Source organism: Pleurodeles waltl, chromosome 11, assembly GCF_031143425.1.
Source record: "Pleurodeles waltl isolate 20211129_DDA chromosome 11, aPleWal1.hap1.20221129, whole genome shotgun sequence".
NCBI classification, from domain to species: domain Eukaryota; kingdom Metazoa; phylum Chordata; class Amphibia; order Caudata; family Salamandridae; genus Pleurodeles; species Pleurodeles waltl.
In genome coordinates, this window is record NC_090450.1 from 179,372,602 (window position 1) to 179,394,155 (window position 21,554).

General features: G+C 46.3%; 1 long non-coding RNA gene across 1 annotated transcript in view; it reads right to left on the reverse strand.

Annotated features, from left to right (window-relative positions):
• Window positions 1-736: 736 nt before the first annotated feature.
• Window positions 737-21,554, reverse strand: part of LOC138266593 (uncharacterized) — a 128,645-nt gene continuing 107,827 nt past the window's right edge. Inside the window, exon 4 of the long non-coding RNA XR_011199565.1 lies at window positions 737-1,166. This is a non-coding gene — a long non-coding RNA (uncharacterized lncRNA). The remainder of the gene's footprint in view (window positions 1,167-21,554) is intronic.

Here is a 21,554-nt window from a genome sequence, read left to right on the forward strand (position 1 = left end):
GTCAACAGCAGTGGCAAAACTGAGTAGGCATGCACTGGTCAAAATTTCTTGAAGAACATGAATTGGTGCATGAACTGATATTGCTTTATGGCACATTGTTGCTGTGAATTACCCTTGAATCTGCAACGTTTTAGTAGCAGCCCACAGGAATACCTTTGTGTTTGACAGGTGCAGGCACGGCACATGAGATGGGCAATTGAACTTCTTCTTGACTGGCATGAGATTAATCAATGCACCACTGTCTATTATAAAGGTTACAGGGCAACCGTTTACCTTTATTGTAATCTTGGGACAGTGTCCAAATGAATTTGGTTGTTTTGTTTGATGTTTTGCCTTTGTATTTTCTTCTTTCGTGGAAGCAGCCAAACCAACATGTGCCTGTTATTCCTTGGTTGATACCATCATCACACATCCATCTTCTTCACTGGAGCTTGGTAATGACGTTGAACAGCCATTGTAGGATAAGCTTGACGGAAGGACCAAACAAGGCTGAAGGGTTCGCTATATTATACGGCAAGAAAAGGCAAATTTTGCTGCGTAATGCAGCACATGTTGCAATAGTATTACTTCATTAGTTTGCCATTTTTACACATGTTAAGGCAGTCTGGGCAAAGGTTTGACCACATTAGTACCACTTTAAATTCCAAATATAGCAATAACCAATAGTCAATCTTGGCAAAGATCTTACCACTGCGTGGTGACACATGTAGATGTATTTTAATTAACCTTTGATCAGTTTGAACTAGAGAATATTTATTTCAGCTAAAATCAGAAAAATATGAACAGACGACGTATTATATGGCAAATTCGGCAAATCCATAATTTTGCAGAAAAAGCAGCATCGGCCCTCTGCACAGGCTGCTCTTTTGCTTGCCTTGGCTTGTTTCATCCACTGTTTAATTTTAGAGGACAGTATGAATCAAAAGGTTTGACAGGATACATGCTCAGTTTTAAATGCAAGTGTTCGGAGAAGCATTAATTAGATGGCATGTTTCAAAACATAGTGAGCGATGTATTTTACGGCACGCATAGTCTCTCTGGAGGTCGGTTTTATCTCAAGTTCAGGGAGGAGAAATCCAAAATGGCCGGCAACCCGAAGTCCAATGTAAATGAGTAATTCACGCCCACATCAAATATCCTGTCCAGGGATGAACCACCAGCAGTATCTGTAGAAGAAATAATGAGGAGAAATGAAATGAAAATTTTTCTCTTGCGGTAAGAACATGACTCTCAGTTCTAGGTGTATTCTCATTAAAAAGTAGTTTATTATGATACTGAGGCACCCTTGAAAGCCATAGGTGAAACTGTAGGGGGCATTTTTAAGAAAAATGGCACTGCATACAGTGCAGCGCCACTTTTCCTGTGCACCTTAGAGTCCCCCTAACGCCACCATGTGGGTGCTGTATTTAAAATATGGCGCACCATGGAGGTAGTTAGGGTTAATTTTTTACGCTAGTCTGGCGCTTTGCAGGATTAGTGTAAAATATTCTGACTCTAATCCTTAAAAGCACCTAGAAGCCCATTGTAACCAATCAAAGCCTCCTTTTAACACCTGTTCTGGGCAGGCGTTAAAAGTGCCGAAAAAATGGCACGATGATATCTCTTAGATTTTCTAGCGGCATTTTTTTGGCCACCCCTAACGGGTGGAACACCCCCTTTGCATACATTATCCCTGGTGCAGGCATAATGTAGTGCAAAGGGTAACAAAGTGTGCAATGCAGGCATAGCGACACTTTGTAAATATGGTGCATCGTATTCTAACGCCACAGTAGCATAAAAAACACAACATTATTGTAAAAACACCACATTAGCGTAAAAGAATTACGCTAATGTGGTGTTGAAATGGTGCTAGGGGCTCTTCAATATTCCCCTAGGTGTATTCACAAAAGGCACAATATTTGTGAGGGTCGAAACAAGAATCAAGAAATGTCCAGCTTTGATTCTAAATTGACAGCCAGGAAAATCACAATCCCCTTGTGCTCATGAGTAATGAAAATATATCATTTTCGTTAACAAACTAAGGACTCATTTATGTTTTGGTGGACAGGGTATTCTGCCACAAATGTAGAGGAATATCTTGTCTGTCAAACTGTTGGTCTACCTATTCTATTCTGAGATGGGCAGCCTGCCCCTGCTGGTTCCGCCATCAGAAGCCTTACACCGATGGCCTGATGAATGGCATGCAGTGTGAGTTCACCAGACTTCAGCCCTCTTAAGAGTGGACGGTCTGATGTTTTCCTCGCTGTTTGAGACCGCAAGAGAAAACCTTGCAGTTCCGAACAGGAAAACAAACAAATACTAATGACCCCTACCCTGGGTGAAAGCTCCCAGGGTCATTAGTATCAAAATCAAAATCAAACTCTGGCTTTAAGAGTTTTGTTTTGAAAAACAAGAAAGTTTTGTGAGCAGCCACCTTAAGTATAGTAGCTGCTCACAAAACTGGCTGGGCCTTCACAGGGGCAAGCATGACAAGAGCTCTTAATGAGGAGCAGCACAGAGGCCCAGATGTACGAAGAATTTTGGCCATCATAAACGGCCCGATTTTCAAACCTGGGCCATTTGCAATGGCAAAAATGCTCTTCCAAATATACAAACACCTAAACTGTGATTCTGAGGAGTCACAGTTTTGGGTGTAGAAACTGCAATTTGGAAGGGGCGTGTTTAGGGCTTCCCTTCCAAACAGCGATTTCCAGTGTTAGGTATCAAGTTTTTGTGAACCAAATGTGGTCGCAAAGGCTTGATATTTTACCACCAGCTCAAAGTTGGTGGTAATGCATTCACACATTGGAAAGCATCCCCTTTGTGAATGCTGGAAAAACATTTTTTAAGAGCAGGGAGTAGATCACAGACCACTGCCTACTCTTAAAAAGGAAATTTAAAATGTAATTGTTTTCTTTTTAAACGCATCCTGTTTTCCTTTTAAGAAAAAGAGGCTGCATTTAAAAAAAATGATTGTTTTATCTAAAAACAATCACAGACATGGTTGTCTGCTGACCCAGCCAGGCCACCATCCCTGTGATGGCAGCGAATTGCGGACTACCTCATTAATAGTCATAAGGTAGGTCAATTTGCGACCCACGGGGAACTGCAAGTGTGAAACAAAATGTTTCCTACATAAGGAATAGCAATTTCAAAATGGCGATTCGGATAAAATCGCAATTTTGAAATCGATATTCTTTCTCTTTGTACATTAGAGTTCTACATACAATATCAGCCCACAATGACAACATTAACTAGGTTGCTGTGCAGCTATGGATCACTTTTAAAGAAAATGGCATTGCTGTCGAAGAAGGGGAATGTGATTCATGTTTGGTTCCTCATTATTAGGGTACACAAAAATTCACTTGGAGACTGCATTTATTTAGCAAGAATCTTGGGGGGGGGAGGCGATGTGCATTATGGAGGTTGTTGGGAGACAATACCAGATAGTGAATAGCAGGTGGTGATTTACATCTTCAAATTACACTATTACATTACATTGTGTATATTTAAATTTTTAGGCATGTTGATATTAAGGGATTTTTCTAGAACTGTATGATTTTCTGTCATACTGAAGCCCGGATCGAACCCAGGTTTCCTGTCTCCAGAGTCAGCTGCTAGTCACTAAAAACCACCTTCTCATCCTCCATCCCTCTACAACCCTCATCCCTCATTACAAGTGTATCAGAATAAGGGTGGGGTGTTTACCACATATGGTAAATACCATAAACCCAAGGTGAGGTAGTTACTAAGGCCCTCATTACAACCCTGGCGGTCGGTGCTGAAACGGCGGTAATACCGCCAACAGGCCGGACGAAAAAAATTGGATTTTGAGCATGGCGGTTACTGCCATGCAAAACCGCCACTTTCACACACCGACCGCCAGGGTGGTAACAACCGCTGGGCTGTAGACTTCGGTCTCCAGCCTGGTGGCCGTCACTAGACCGCCGGCGGTATCAGGACCCCGCATACCGCCATGGATTTCGTGGGGTTTTGTACTGCCACGAAATCCATGGCGGTAGGCACTATCAGTGCCAGGGAATTAGTTCCCTGGCACTGATTGGGATCTCCCCCTCCCCTCTGCCCCTCCTCCCCCAACACCCACGACCCCCCTACCGCCCCACACCCACAGAAACCCCCACACACCCCCAAACCCCCCTACACGCACGCTCACACCACTCACACACATACACGCACACATACATGCACACATACATACACGTCACATTTCCCATACACACATTACCCCCCGCATGCATACAGGCACTCACACACCCCCTCTACACACTCACACGCACACCCCCATGCATGCACACACCACACAACACCCCCCATCCCTCTCCCCTAATGGATGATCCCCTTACCTGTTCCGGTGATCCTCCGGGAGGGAACGGAATCCATGGGGACTGCTCCGCCGCCAGCACCCCGTTACCAGAACACCGCCACGCCGAATACTGGGACGTAATTCGGTGGGCAGTGTTCTGATGACGTGGCGGTGACGGTGGAGCAGCCTCCACTTCACCGCCAACCGCCAGTGTGGCTGCTGGCGGCTCTCTGTCCGTAAAAGGGTAGAGGGCTGCCAGCAGTCATGATATGGTTGACGGAAGACCACCACCACTGGTGGTCTTCGGCCCAGAGGAACCTTAGCGGTCTTGAAAAAAGACCGCTGAGCATAAAAATGGGGGCCTAAATGTTGTAAATGGCTCCTATTCCTTGTTTTCACCAACGTCAACAGAAAAATAAGGCATAACAGGCAGAATCCATTATAATAGCACAAATGTGGCAGGTTTTGATTTATTTCCCAGGTCTTTTACCCCTGCTGAATATTGGCAGGTGACCTGCTGAAATGTATGAGAAGAAAACTGTGAGGATGTGATGATTAGCACACACCTTGTAATTCCAATCAGAATTCAGTCCTTAACTGACAATGAGGTCCTCAATGACACGTTTTAACGTTCCAGGACATCATGAGGAACAATTATTTGTTTTGAGGGTTGATTTCTAAAATGTGTCACATCAAATTGGAATGAGTTTCTTACACTGAATGAACATTTAAAAATGAGTATGCACAGAGGGAGCCAACGGGGGAAGAGATGGGGAGTGAAAGAAGGAGCAGTGGAATTGGCATATGAGCAATCGGTACTAAGATCCTGTGTACTTCAAAGACAAAACTGAATATAATTAAGTTCACATTGTTTTGCCTCAAACATTAGGTTATTCTTAGTTGTACCAAGTCATTGAATCATGTTATATATGTACACTTTCTTTACACTTTGAAGACATCTGATAAAAATTCACACCTGGTAATTTACATGAATCGGTCCCTTGTGACCACACGTTTCTACGAATCACAGAACACAAGTCACAGTGACTTGCTCACTACTTGGAAATGTACACTGACATCATTACCGCTACTTGGTTTTACCAATCATCCAACTATGACACATTTATTATATTCTATGTTGTATTTTTTCCAGATTCTAGGCAATCAGAAGTTATTGAGTAGCATCACTAATTAGGACAAATATTTACCACTGGTTTCCTAGAGCCCTGGGTACTATTGCACTCCAATGTGATAACCAAGTGCTATCTTTGGACTTGTGACTTGCTAATGGTAGCATCAATGAGCAGTGCAGTCAAAGCCTACCCTACAAGGTGGAACTAGGTTTCAAACTCAGATGCTGATTAAAACAGTTATAACATGAAATAACATCAATATTTATTCATAGCTATACCTTAAAGTAGAAGGGATGTATTAATAGGACATTCAAATTGGTAAAATGTCCAAGAAGCCTTCTGAGTCAGCTATTGGCCCCTAAACGGTAGCAGCACAATTCCACTAAGCACTATATTTCTGTGAATATTGAAACCATTTGCACAATATTATTATTTGGAAAGGACCATAGAGACTTAGAGGCATTTAGAGGTTGGCGAGTACCCTGTCTTCCATCCATGTGATTCCAGGCCTGATTTAGGTGTGGTAAAACTACTGTTTCTGCCAGTCGAGCCACATGTGGCTCATCTGGAGAAATACTTGTACTGGCAGTCCATCTTTGTGAGAAAGTATGGCTACCCCCATTTTTGGCCTGTTTGTCAGTGTGTTTATACTGTGTCACTGAGATCCTGCTACTCAGGACCCCAGTGCTCATAGTTTGTGGCCTGCATGTCAGTATGTTTTACTGTTTTGTCAGTATGCTTGACTGTGTCACTGGAGTCCTGCTAATCAGAACGCCAGGGCTTATGCTCTCTCTGGTTCCAAATTTGTACTTACATACTGGTAACCCAGTATTCCACTCCAAATTGGCATATTGGACCCCCCTTATACGTCCCTAGTATATAGTACCTAGGTACCCAGGGCATTGGGGTTCCAGGAGATCCTTATGGGCTGCAGCATTTCTTTTGCCACCCATAAGGAGCTCATACAAACACTTCTTCAGGACTGTCATTGCAGCCTGAGTGAAATAGTGTAAGCACTATTTCACAGCCATTTTAACTGCACCAGGTCACTTATAAGTCACCTACATGTCTAACCTTCAGACCCTGAAGGTTAGGTGCATAGTACCTGTGTGTGAGGGCACCCCTGCACTAGCAGAAGTGCCCCCACATCGTCCAGGCCCATTTTCCCGGACTTCGTGAGTGCGGGGACACCATTTTAAGTGTGTACTACTTATAGGTCAATACATATATGTAGCTTCACAATGGTAACCCCAAATATGGCCATGTAAGGTGTCTATTAACTGGGAATTGTACCCCAATACTGATTCTGGTATTGGTGGTCCATTCCATGCACCCTAGGGGCTCCACCATGGACCTCAAGTACTGCCATACCAGTCTTCTGAGGTTTTCACTGCAACCACAGATGCTGCCACCTCACAGACACGCTTCTGCCCTCCTGGGCTTGAGTAGCTCAATCCCAGGAAGGCAGAACAATACATTTCCTTTAGGAGAGGGGTATTACACCCCCTCGCTCTGGAAATAGGTGTTACAGGCATGGGAGGGCTATCCTCCCAGAGCCTTTGGAAATGCTTTGAAGGGCACAGATGGTGCCCCCTTGCATAATCCAGTCGACACCAGTTCAGGGACCCCCAGTCCCTACTCTGGCATGAAACTGGACAAAGGAAAGGGGAGTGACTACTACCCTGTCCAGGAAGGCAGAACAATACATTACCTTTAGGAGAGGGGTGTTACACCCCCTCCTGTTGGAAATAGGTGTTACAGGCATGAGAGGGGTATCCTCCCAGAGCCTATGAAAATGCTTTGAAGGGCACAGATGGTGCCCCCCTTGCATAATCCAGTCGACACCGGTTCAGGGACCCCCAGTCACTAATCTGGCACGAAACAGGACAAAGGAAAGGGGAGTGACTACTCCCCGTCTATCACCACCCCAGGGGTGGTGCCCAGAGCTCCTCCAGTGTGTCCCTGGGTTCTGCCATCTTGTTTTCAGGATGGTCATGGAACTCTGGGAGCATCTGAGTGGCCAGTGCCAGCAGGTGACGTCAGCAACCCATCCTGATAGGTGTTTACCTGGTTAGGTGACCAATCCCCCTCTCAGGGCTATTTAGGGTCTCTCCTGTGGATGTTTCCTCAGATTCAGATTGCAAGACTCCAGCAGGAATCCTCTGCATCCTTTGCTTACCCTTCTACCGTCGGATCAACCGCTGAACTGCTCCAAGAACTCTACAACGTACAACAAAGTATCTAAGGCTGCTACTGAAACTCTGTAACTTCAGCTTCTGCCAGCAACTGCAACAGTTTCCAGGTTGTGCATGCTCTAAGGACTGCCTGTCTTCATCCTGCACCAGAAGAACCTAAGGAATCGCCCGTGGAGTGACAGAGTCACTTCCCTGCTTCAGCAGGCACCTCTCTGCAGCGACGACCGGTACTCTAGGTCTCCTCTCCTGATGACAAGCATTGATCCTGGGACACAGGTGGTGGACCAAAGTGACCTTGACTGTTCAACGGTCCAATTGTCCAAATTTGGTGGAGGTAAAAGCTTGACTCTCCATGCCAGACAGTACCCCTGTGCACTCCATGTTTTGCAGCTCCTAGGGCTTCTGTAAGATTTTCCAAGGAATCCTTCATGCAGAGCCTAGCCCAGGTCCCCAGCACTCTATCCTACAATGCTCAGCTCCCTGAGTTGTTCTCCGGTGGCGTGGGATCCCTTTGTGTAGTGCTGCAATGACCGCGATTTGCAACTCCTTTGTCCCCATGTCCTGCGGCTCCTGTGGGTGATGCCTGGTGTTCTGAGGGCTCTCTGAAGTGCTTAGAGCCCCTTCTGTCTCCTCAGTCCGAGTAGAGACCCCCAGGTCCTTTCTGGGCCTGGGTATTGCCTTTTCCCACCAAACAAGCCTCTTGCGTGAGCCAAGGCTTGTTGGCAGAATCCAACAATGAAAACCAGTCTGCATTCACCTACTTGACGTGGGACATCTCTTGCACCAAGCAGGAACCCACAGCTGTCTTCTTTGGTACATCTCTGACTTTTTCTTCCAACCGGAGGTTTAACTTTTGCACCTTCATCCGGGTTAGCAGGGGCTCCTGTTCTTCCTCGACTCTTCAGCTGCTCTTGGACTTGGTCTTCTCTCTCCTCAGGTCTTTAGGTCCAGGAACCCATCATTGGTGTCTTGCAGTCCTGCTTGGGTTTAGCGTTATGCTTTATCACGACTTCTAGAGTGTTCCTAGGAAACTTGCTGTACTTTACTGCTGCTTTCCTGGGCTCTGGGGTGGGGTACTTTACTTATCTTTGGTGTTTTCTTAGAGCCCCTCTACACACTACTCTTGCCTAGGTGGGAGACCGACATCTGCATTCCACTATTTTAGGATATGGTTTGTGTTCCCCATAGGCCCATTGTAACCTATGGTGTTTTTCACTGTTTGCACTATTTTATGACTGTTTACTTACCTGATTTTGGTTACTAGTGTATATTTTGATTTTGTGTATAATATTTACCTGTTAAGGGAGTATAGCCTCTAAGATATATTTGCATTGTGTCACTAAAATAAAGTACCTTTATTTTTGGTAACACTGAGTATTGTCTTTCATGTGTGTAAGTACTGTGTGACTACAGTGGTATTGCAGGAGCTTTGCATGTCTCCTAGTTAAGCCTTGACTGCTCTGCCTACAGCCACCTCTAGACAGCCTGGCTTCTAGACACTGACTGCATTTCACTAATAAGGGATAGCTGGACCTGGTATAAGGTGTAAGTACCTGTGGTACCCGTAACAAACCAGGCCAGCCTCCTAAAATCTTCCATAGGGCATTTGGGTTTCAGTGATGATTACCTCACCTGTTGGAAATGGCCCTATTTACAGGGTTATCCCAAAACCTTTGGGGTTCTGACCTCCTGTTTTTCATCCTATGCTGATTTTAGTTATGGCTGGCCTTAGGACTCTGGACACTTTACCAATGCTGACCAGTGCTAAAGTGCAAATGCTCTCTGTCTAATTGGTATTGGTGATTGGTTTATCCATGATTGGCATGTCTGATTTACTATTAAGCTCTAGTATAGTGCACCATGTGTGGCTAGGGCCTGTAAATCAAATGCTACTAGTGGGTCTGCAGCACTGATTGTGCCACCCACATGATTAGCCCAGTAATCATGTATCAGACCAGCCACTGCATTGACTGTGTGGGCAATTTTAACCTGCCTGCTATTTCAACCTGGCAAGTACACCCACTTGCCAGGCCCAAACCTTCCCTTTTAATACATGTACGTCACCCCTAAGGTAGGCCCAAAGCAGCCCCATGTGCGGGGCTCAGTGCATTTAAAGGGTAGGACATGTGCTGGTGTGTTTTACATGTTCTGATTGTGAAATACTGCTAAATTAGATTTTTCACTATTGCAAATACTATTTCTCCCATAGAGTAACACGGGGATTGCCTTAAAATATCTTTTAAGTGTAATTTCCTATTGGGAGCAGATAGAAATATGGAGTTTGGGATCTCTGAACTCACTATTTAAAAATAACTCTTTTGGTGCCGTTCGTTTTTAAATTGTAAATTTGAAAATGCCACCTTTAGAAAGTAGGCATTTTCTTGCTTAACCATTTTGTGCCTCTGCCTGTCTGTGGAATACATGTCTGGCTCAGGATGACATTTGGGCTGTTTGTGAAATCACTCTAGACAGTCATACAAAGGGAGCTGAGGTGTGCCCTGCATATCCTGATAGGTCTTCCTGAGCTAGATGGGTGGGAGGAGCAGACACTTGCACCTCACTACGGATGTGCCTGTCCTTACACAAATCAGTCTCAAACCCCCTGGAGTGTGTCTGTGGCCAGGTCAGGAAAGGCAGGGTGCACTACAAAGACTTTTGCTTGAAATTTGCCTACTTCAAAGGCAGTAATGTGTATAAGTACTGGGCCTCTGACCCCACATAGTAAGAATCTGTCTAGACTGAGGCCATCCTGCCAGGAAGAAGATCTGGATGCTGTAGAAGGGAATGCTACTCTGCCTCTTACTTTGCTCTGTTGGCCTACTGCTTGCTACTTCTGTCCTGGAAGTGAAAGAACTGGACTTTGCATTCTACATTCCACTTCGAAAAGTTCTCCAAGGGCTTGGACTGAGTTTGCCTCCAGTTAAGAAGTCTCAGGGATATCAAAGACTTCATCTGCCAACACCTGGCTCTCTTGCTGAGAGTCCTGAATTGCAGGGTCCTGCCAAATCGAGTTCCTGGGCTCTTGGGAGTGAGTTCTAGTGTAATCAAGAAGAAACAATCACATCATCTCCGGAATGACTTTAGAACCAGCACCGCTGTCGGACTAGGCGCTGCTGCCCCCTCCATAGCCGTAGTCTCCGCTGAGTGCAACGACCAACACCGCAGGCCTGACGCCATCGCAGTGCCTCTGAAATCCAACAACAGCGTGAGTCATGAGTGCTGTGTCACCGACATCTGTGAAACCCGACTCCAACTCCACCGCAGCACTTGTGGCCCAGTGGTCTGATCATTACACTGCAAAGTCGACGCCTTGCATTTTGACCTGCTGGATTCATCAACCTCACCTTGTCATAAGGAACCGACACCTCGCCACAGATGCCGTATCAACTTCCCTCCCCTGCCTAAAAGTAAGGAACTGACGCTGCACTGGCTCCAGTGACAACTCACCCCGAACCCGTGCAACCTCTTTGTTTCCTCATTTTCCATGGTCCTGTACCTGGGTTCCTTGCAACTCCATGACTGGTCTGCACCCCCTCATGAGTGGTGTCGGACTGTTGGGAACAACTCCGTCAAGACATCATGATAGCCCCAGTTTGAGCTATTGTGTTTCTAAGCGATATACTAAGATTTGATCTTTGAAAATGTGTATCTTTGCTTGTGTATGTTGGGTTTTTGTGGTTTTGGTCCTGTTTTACTCAGATACATAATGGCTATTGTTCTAAACTGGTGTGGTGTACTTTTGAGCTGTTTTCACTGTGTTACTGGGTGTGAGTACAAATACTTTACATATTGCCTCTCATATAAGCCAGACTGCCAAGCTATCAAGGGGGTGAGCAGGGGTTATCTTTGCTGTGTGATTCCCTTACACTGACTAGAGTTAGGGTCCCTACTTGGACAGGGTGCAAACCACTGTCAATTAGAGATCCCATTTCTAACACCAGTGGCAGCGGTGGCATAGGACTGGTATTTGTACTTTCCATACAGTGATTGGCGTACTCCACTTCCATATCACAAACCACTACACCCCAACATACTGGGTTGATTTTTCATTTTTTGCAACTTTTCAGTTTGATTCACAGTCATGTCTCAGTCTGGTGAGCCATCAGTTGGAACTGCAGAGCTGGTGTTTGAGCAGGAGAGGTTGGAGACCTATTCAGTCCCTCAGCTCAAAATTTCTGCAAGGAGATCAAATGTCCTATTAAAGGCCTCACTAAAAATGAGGAGCTGCAAAAGGTGCTGAGGGCCTGGTTGGCAGCAAAGGAGGCTGATGAGCAGGCAGGGGAAGAGAATGCTCTTGTGCAGAGAGAAAAGCAAAACTTGCATGATGATTTGATGGAGAGTCAGGATCTGCCTGGGAGGAAGGGACCTTCCAGGGCAAGCAGCATAGTTTCCTCAAGAGGTTGACGCCAGAGGAGCTGTAGGACAGATGGGAGGCTCCAAATGGAACTGGAGAAGCTCAAGCTGAAGCATGAGATGGAGCTTCAGTTGGAACTAGCCAGGTTCAAAAGAGAAGCAGAGAAAGAGAAAATCACCATGCAGAAATGGAAAATCACCATAGAGGAGAAGAAAATGCTTTTAGCTCAAGAGTGGAGCTTGAAGGAGTTGGATCTAAAGAGCAGGTACAGCACAGATGGAGGCAGCCGTTCTACCGTGCGGTCTGAGGGGAAGGTGCATATATCCAAGGATGTGGTGAAGTATTTTATTGTGGGGGATGAAATGGAGCAGTGTTTCAGGGGTTATGAGGTGGCGTTGAGGATGCACAGGGTCCCTGATAGAGATTGGAGGGCTGGCCTCTGGGAGTATTTCTCTGTGCAGGAGAGGCACACATTGTTGGCTTTAGAAGAATAGGATCATATGAGGTATCCTGCCATGAAGGATGCACTGACCAGGAGGTATGGTCTCATCCCAGAGAGTTACAGGGTAAAATTTAGGGGGAGTACTAATTGTGGGTCCCAAACTTGGGTTGAGTATGTTAATTCTTTCTGCAGAGCACTAGATGGTTGGGTGAAGGGCAGCAAGGTAACAGACTTTGAGGGGCTGTATAATTTGATTGCTTGGGAGCACTTGTCTAGTCGTTGTTTTCCCAAGCTGCGCCAGCACTTGGTTGACAGCAAGCTTACTGACCCCAGGAAGCCTGCCACGGAGGTGGACCGCTGGCTCAGCACCAGGGTCTAAAGGAAGTTGCATTTGGGAGACTAAGCCAAGGGTGGGCAGGGTTCTTAGCAGAAGAAGGAGGGAGGTTCTGGTGGGCGGTGGCCCATGGCGCCCCTTTTTCAACCCTATTGCTTTGAGTGTTCCCAGCTAGGACACAAGAAAGGGGATTCTGTCTGTCCTAAGAAAACCCTCACTGGTGGCCCCTCTACAGGAGTGGCAAATGTGGCCTTAGGGGGAGGTAGTCCCCAGGGGCAGGTAGAGACCATGCTGTGATCCCTTAGTTGGGAGGTGAACTCAGAGGGTGAGTTAGTTATCCTAGAGGGTGGGAGTCATCATTTCCACCAGGTGAAAGTTGAGGGGTCCCAGTCAGTGCTCTAAGGGACACCGGGGCTAGACGGACCATGGCTGTGGAAAGGAGAGATTCCCCAGAGCAGTACGCTGGCCAGGTGTGTAGAGTAACTCCAGCCCATGGGCGGGACTTTTTCCACTCTATAGCTCTGGTTTCCCTAGAGTGGGGTGGGGAGGTGACCCAAAGAAGATTCATAGGTAGTCCGCGGATGCCCGGAGACTGCATTCTTGGGAATGAGTTGCCCCCGTGTCAGGGGGATTGGGAGGGATGGCCACCAAAGGCTCTCTAATAGTTCAGATTTATGGGGGTACCACCCCAAAGCAGAAGGTACAGAACCCCAGCAAGAGAAACAGGAGGAGGGAGAGCTCACCCTTGTCCTCTGCTCAGCCTGAGGTTTCAGACCCTAGGTTGAGTGACCGGTCTCAGGATACCACCCCTGAACTGGTGGGAGATGAAGTGGAAAAAGGGTGCAAGGCACCTGGGGCTACTGCCCCTCACTTTTTGAAATCACAGAGACCTAGCGAATGGCCTCGGGCCCAGCTTTTGACACAGCTGTCGGTGGCCTTTGTTGGTTGTTGTCCTTGTGGTCAGAGTTTTCCCTGGGTTGGGGACCGCAGTCAGACCCAAGGGGTGGAATGGGCCATATGTTACTGCCCCTCACTTTTTGAAATCACAGAGACCTAGCGAATGGCCTCGGGCCCAGCTTTTGACACAGCTGTCGGTGGCCTTTGTTGGTTGTTGTCCTTGTGGTCAGAGTTTTCCCTGGGTTGGGGACCGCAGTCAGACCCAAGGGGTGGAATGGGCCATATGTTTCTGTTGGCCATGGTGGCAGTGTCTGTCTACTGGGGTGCATCTGTGAGCAAGGTACTCTTAAGTGCTGCACAGATGGAGTCCACAGATGAGGAGAAGGGTTTCCCAGGGTTTAGTTCTGTTGGCTCGGAGATTATAGCCAGAGGGATCCACCTGAGTTTAGAGAGGTGTAGAACTTGCAAGACCCCCTGCAATAGTGGGCCATTGCCCAGGTTCTGTCCCCCTCTTATTAGGGAAGTCCAGCAAGGGATTGATTGGCCTAACCTGGCTTTAGGCTCCGAGGTGATTGTGTTGGAAAACAAGAAACAAGAACAGCGACTCCAGAGCGAATTTGGGACCAGTGCTGCTATCCGATTTGTGCTACTGCCTGCACTGGAGCCGTGGTCTCCACTGAGCGTAATGACCACGACTGACATGCAGGTCCGATGTCGCCACAGCACCTTGGAAGCCATGCGACAGCGTGAGTCTCGAGTGCTGTGTCACCGACATCTGCAACACCGAACTCCCTCTCCTCTGCAGCACCTGTGGCTCCATGGTGTGATTGTGACACTGCAAAGTCGACGCCTCGCGTCTTGACCTGCAGGATTCAACTGCCTTGTCGTAAGCTACTGATGCATTGCCACTGACGCTGCTTCACCTCACCTGCAACGGTAAGGAACCAACGCCTCACCCCCCCCTGCATAGCAGTTAGGAACCGGGCCCTCACCTCCCCGGTAGCAGTAAAGAACCGCCTCACTGGCTCCAGCGACGCCTCAACTTCCCAAAAAGTCTTTGTTCCCTTGTTTTCAAGGTACTGTACCAGAGGTCGGCGCGACTCCGTGACAGGGCTGCATTCCCCCCGAGTGGCGTTGGACTGTTGGGAACAACTCCATCAGAGGTCATGATAGCCACAGTTGGAGCTATTGTGTTGGACTGTTGGGTACAACTCCATCAGGATGTTGTGATTTCCCCAGTTGGAGCTATTGTGTTTTTAAGTGCTATACTATGATTTAATCTTCGAATTTTTTTATCTTTGCTTGTGTATGTTGGAGTTGTGTTGTTTTTTTGGTCTTGTTTCACTCAGATAAATATTGGCTATGTTTCTAAACTGATGAGGAGTACTTTTGTGGTGTTTTCACCGTGTTACTGTTTGTGTATGTACAAATACTTTACACATTGCCTCTGAGATGAGCCAGGGGTTATCTTTGCTGTGCGACTCCCTTGTCCAGACTAGCGTGTGCGTCCCTACTTAGTCAGGGTGCAAACTACTGCCAACTAGAGACCCCCTTTCTAACATCACCCTACTTAGGGCTGCATGAGAACTGCTGATTTTTCCTTCTAGGGTCACACAATGTGAGGCATTGTGGACCAAGGCAGCGTCAACAATCAATGGACATAAAACTATCTACACTGCAGAGTTACAGATTCTTTTGTTCTTGTCAAACCGATTCCTGCTTTGGAACTTTCATTCAGTAAAACAAAAGAAGTTTTAAAAATGGGACCAAAATACATGCCACCCGATTGGAAAATGTCTCTGCCTTAAGCCATAGAGATCTCTGCCAGTTAGGTGGGATGCCTAATTATGATGGACAGCCCTCCACCAGGGCTATAGAGGTAAGGGCCTCCTCTGACCTGAAGTGCTGCTGGTAAGTTGGCTTAGGTAAAAATGATCCCCTTAGTTATTTTCAGACCTCCTTGACACTCTGGCATTCGAGGGTATGCTTCCAATGCTCTAATCAATGTTGGGAGTGTTCAACAGAAGGGGTTTCATTACAGCGCAACTGCCTTTAAAGTATCATACATCTGGCCTAATTGCTCTACAGTACCAGATACAAGGAAGTCAGCTTGATGGGTCTGAGCCAATGTGGTGGCTCTTATGGCAAACCCAGAAAGCCCATCACTCAAAAGTGAACTGAGAATTACATAACACTTTAAGGGAAGTGCTTGGTGGCAAGAGGAAGCTGTACAGCTGCTTCTAATCAATGGGATGTTGGTATAACAGCAACTACAGGTTCCAATGTTGTTAATTCTGGATTGCTGGACACAGTCCCAACATCAATTATAACTCTAAAGGAACTCAGATTTATTGGAAAGGGACCTCATGGATATGGCTATAAACTTTATGGGCACGTAACTTGAGGGAGGCTGTTTGTGGTCACAATTTTATGGCTCCAGTATTCTGAATGTCACAGAAAAACAACAAAGATGCATTCTGAATTAGGCTTAAGGTGCCACCAGACCTTTAAGCTGCAATATCTCAGGATTTGCACATCCCATTCGGATGTTTTCAGTGGTTGTGATTTCTTCATGACTGGCCCTAGCCTAAAAGACCTACCTAAAGGTCTATGATTAGTTGGAAACCTCCCTAATGTTGCTGTTCTGATCTGAAAATAGGTATATACTCTGCTACGTATTGTTCAGGCTAAATTCCCTTTCCAGCACTGGGTGGTGGACTGAGGTGCTAACTTAAAGTTCTACCACAAATGTACAGAGGATAGTTTAAGGGACAGTGCAGTCTCACCAGAATGCACATATCTTTGTTATGCTTTGCACATCCTAAGCTCTCAAGTGCTGCACAATGTGGTCTTGGTCTCAGGTTCAGTCAAGATCAGCATGGCTGCAGGTTCTCTTTTGGTGCCTGAGCAGTTTCCCTCTGTGTGTCATCCCAGATGGTGGTAGTTCTAAATTCAGAACAGTTTCTCTGCCCTCCAGACAGTTCATCTATTAGACTTAGAAGCTGAGAAAAGCAGCAGATGTTGGTATCCGACCTCCACCCGCTTGTTGTTGAAGAGATCGTTCAGAAGGCAAAGTGATTCCAAGTACCTCTAATAACCATGAGGAAAAGGGGTGTTGGGTGTCATCCAACTATGTCTGATGCGCTCTAAGAGAAATCTCATAGAGGTTTTAAATACATAAGTTGATGGGTTGAACCATGTCCTACAGTACATGTTGAACCCCAGGGAGATGAGGTGAAAGACCAGCGTCTGACAGTTTATAAACTAACTGCTGGCAGACAATCTGTTAAATTTAATTTGTAACAGCAACGTATTGTATTTCAGTGTTTTTATATGTCTTTAACTATGTAAATAAAGGGTTCATTGTATAATTTCATCTTATGTTTGGGCCATTCTACACCACCCTCATTTCAGCCAATTTGGTTTAATCCAGCTGATTGAGTGTTGGTGATGAGGACTGAATAAATGAATGAAATATCATGTAAATGATATTTCATTCTAAGACAGATGGGATGTATGGAATTGATGGATGTCAGGGAATGAAGAAGCTGGTTATATTTTAAAAATAAACCTATCATGTCTCTCCTTGAATCTGTCTTCTTAACAATTGGCAACAAGTTGCCTTCTTCGAAATCCTTTTCTGGCTTCATAATCCTGAGCGCCATCTGGCTAGCTCCATACCCCTGTTGTGCACGCTCCCATTTTAAGTTTCTTGATGTCATTCTCCTTGTGTAACAAATACTGGTGTGTCTTCCAGCAAATTTAAATAACTTTTTTTAAAACTCATTGTGTATCAAGATCGTCACATATGGGTCCTTCTAGTGCTGGTGGCATTCTGGCAGCACCTGGCCCCTGCAGCTGTGTAATGGCTGAGGGGAAGGCGGCAGGGCTGTCTTTCGGCTTCTTGAAGTCTCATGAGATTTAGATTTGGTGCTAGGAGACAGTTATACATAGGACCTTGTTCTGGTTTACTTCCTGCTTGCCTTTTCCAATTATGGGAGATAATTGCTGTGCCTGGCAAATCTGCTTCCAAGAGGAAGCATGTTCGGGATTTAGGGGACGATGACCTATTACATATTTGCAGGTCTGATTTACAGGATTTGATTCATTCTGTGTTTCAGGCTGCATTGACCGAACCTTCTGCAAAACAAAATAAAGGGAATGAGCGTAAGAAGCTGGACAACTCCCCTGTTAGAAATGGGGTCTTTAGTTGACAGTCAGGTTACTCCCTGTTCAAGAAAGGACCCTCACTCTAGTCAGGGTAAAAGAGAATCACCCTCAGCCAACCCCTGCTTACCCCCTTGGTAGCTTGGCAGAGCAGTAGGCTTAACTTCAGAGTGCTAGGTGCAAAGGATTTGTACCAACACACACAGTAACTTAATAAAAACACTACAAAATGACTTAACACCAGTTTAGAAAAATAGGGAATATTTATCTAAACAAAACAAGACCAAAACAACAAAAATCCAACATACACAAGTCAAGTTATGAATTTTGAAAGATTAAACTAAAAAACTAGCGCTTAGAAACAAAAATGCTTCAATGAGGGGTTAACACAGCAATGTGACGGAGTCGTTCCAAACAAGCCGACACCAGCGGCGCCTGACACGGATTCGCGTAGACCCCCCAAGTAGAGTACCTTTGGTGAAGAGTGAAAACAAGTCGATGCGCGAAGTCGGGGAACGTGGCGTCTGTGCGAAGCGTTGAATCCGCGCACTTCGAGTGGCGTCGGTCACGACATGGTGTGGAAACTTCCACAGAGTCTCAGACTTCAGCGGGGCTGCAGCGGCGTCGGGCCTGCGAAGATCGGCGCGTTCCAGCGAAGGTCACGGCGTCGGGTGCAGGCGGCGTCACCGGATTCAGCAGCGGCGTCGGTCCGAAGTCGTCCGAAGTCGATTTCCTTGGATTTCCACCAGCTTTCCTTCCAGGGGCCCAGGAACTGGATAGGGCACCACTTGTCAGAGCAGGAGTCTCTCCAGAGACTCCAGGTGCTGGCAGAGATAAGTCTTTGCTGTCCCTGAGACTTCAAACAACAGGAGGCAAGCTCTAAATCAAGCCCTTGGAGATTTCTTCACAAGATGGAAGGCACACAAAGTCCAGTCTTTGCCCTCTTACTCTGGCAGAAGCAGCAACTGCAGGATAGCTCCACAAAGCACAGTCACAGGCAGGGCAACTCTTCTTCCTCAGCTATTCAGCTCTTCTCCAGGCAGAGGTTCCTCTTGGTTCCAGAAGTGTTTCTAAAGTCTGTGGTTTTGGGTGCCCTTCTTATATCCAATTTCTCCTTTGAAGTAGGCCTACTTCAAAGTAAAGTCTCTTTTAAATGTGAAATCCTTCCTCGTCCAGGCCAGGCCCCAGACACTCACCAGGGGGTCGGAGACTGCATTGTGTGAGGACAGGCACAGCCCTTTCAGGTGTAAGTGACCACTCCTGTCCTCCCTCCTAGCACAGATGGCTCGTCAGGAAATGCAAACTACACCCCAGATCCTTTTGTGTCACTGTCTAGTGTGAGGTGCAACCAGCCCAACTGTCAAACTGACCCAGACAGGGAATCCACAAACAGGCAGAGTCACAGAAATGGTATAAGCAAGAAAATGCTCACTTTCTAAAAGTGGCATTTTCAAATGCACAATCTTAAAATCAACTTTACTAAAAGATGTATTTTTAAATTGTGAGCTCAGAGACCCCAAACTCCACATGTCGATCCGCTCCCAAAGGGAATCTACACTTTAATCAGATTTAAAGGTAGCCCCCATGTTAACCTATGGGAGGGACAGGCCTAGCAACAGTGAAAAACGAATTTAGCAATATTTCACTATCAGGACCTATAAAACACATTACTATATGTCCTACCTTAACCATACACTGCACCATGCCCTTGGGGCTACCTAGGACCTACCTTAGGGGTGCCTTACATGTAAGAAAAGGGAAGGTTTAGGCCTGGCAAGTGGGTACACTTGCAAAGTCGAATTTACAGTGCACATTTACACACACAGACACTGCAGTGGCAGGTCTGAGACATGATTACAGGGTTACTTGTGTGGGTGGCACAACCAGTGCTGCAGGCCACTAGTAACATGTGATTTACAGGCCCTGGGCACCTCTAGTGCACTTTACTAGGGACTTAACAGTAAAACAAATATGCCAATCATGGAGAACCAATTACATACACATTTTAAACAGGAGCACTTGCACTTTAGCACTGGTTAGCAGTGGTAAAGTGCCCAGAGTAATAAAAACAGCAAAATCAGAGTCCAGCACACATCAATAACCTGGGGAACAGAGGCAAAAAGTTAAGGGAGACCACGCCAAGGATGAAAAGTCTAACATCCCCCAAGGGCAAATATGTCCAAGGTAAAGTCCTTTCAGACATGCTGGCCCATATTCGGGATATGCTTGGGTTTGAGCCTAAATCTTTGGTTGATGATGGCTTCTATTCCCAGTATAGTGCCTCAGTGGTGGATGATTTGCATTTGCATGATATCATTAAAGAGATTTTGACAAAAGAATGGAAAGATATTGATACGCAGGGGATTCCACGCTTTCTTCACCAGAGGTATCATCTGGCGCAGTTTGGTGACCAGTTTCCACAGGTCCCTAAGATCAAATCCATTTTGTCCCCAATAGCTTCTTCCTTGTCTTCAGAGGAGGATTCCCTTTCTGTTCCTGTTGAGAAGAAGGGGGAAGCTACATTGAAGCAGCCATTCACCTCATCTAATTTTGGGATCAAGGCAAGCACTTATTCCACATATGCTTTGCAAGACCTCTTTAAGCATTTCAAGAAATTGTTTGATTGTCTTCAAGATCAAGGGGATCCCACTCCTATCATGGCGCAGATGGAGGATTTGGCCCAATTTCTGTCTGACGTCACCTTTGATACCCTGTGGGCTTTCTCCTCCTTGGCATGGGCTCTGGTGGCTGGTAGACGCTACCTGTGAACAAAGCCTTGGCACCTGGAAGCGATACTTAATTCATAAACTGCCCTCTGAAGGTCCTAAGCTGTTTGGGGACAAGCTGAAAGTAATGGTACAACATTCTGCAGAGGAGAGCAAATTGCTGAAACTTTTTCAATCTGTGCAAAAGAAGACATCTTTTTTCCATAAGCAGAGTTTTCAGGGTGTGATCTCAGCCTCAGATCTCAGGCCTTTCGTGTATGAACCCAGGGTCAGGGGGCTGCATTCTCCAACAAATCCTGACCCAAGAACAAACAGCAACAAGGAGCTGGTCAGAAATGACTATGCCCGGATGGGATCCCGGCTCCATCTGTTCCAGGATCGATGGTCCAGCTTTATTTCTGACCAGTGGGTTCTATCAGTCACCAGTCAGGGTTATCAGCTCTCAATCCTGTGCTTTCCTCCCTGGACTCCATTTTGGGTTGTCCGTTGTCAGAGATGCCATGAAGGTGACTGCTATGTTGTTAAGGGTGGAGACATTGCTCGCAAAGGACCCTATCGCTACAGTGCCAGAGGTAAAGTGGGGCCTGGGTTTCCACTCAACTCTTTTCTTGGTCCCAAAACCAGATGGTTCTTTCTGTCCCATTCTGAATCGGAAGGCTTTGAACAAAGGGGTAAAACTGGATTCTTTTCGAATTACCACTCATTGAGCTAGGCGATTTTTTGGCAACCATTGAGTTGTAGAATGCATATTTTCACATGCCTGTTTATCAAGACAGCCAGAAGTTTCTGAGGTTTGCTGCGAATGGTGCTCATTACCAGTTTCAGGTGTTACCTTTTGGTCTCCCACTACTCCCCAGACTTTCACCAAGGTACTGACTCCAGTTGATGGGGGATCTGCTGCTTCGGGTTTCTCTGTGTTCCCCAATATTGATGATTGTTCAATTTTTGCTTCCTCTCTTCCTAAGGCTCAGCTGGCAGTGGAAGCGACCATAAACTTGTTCTA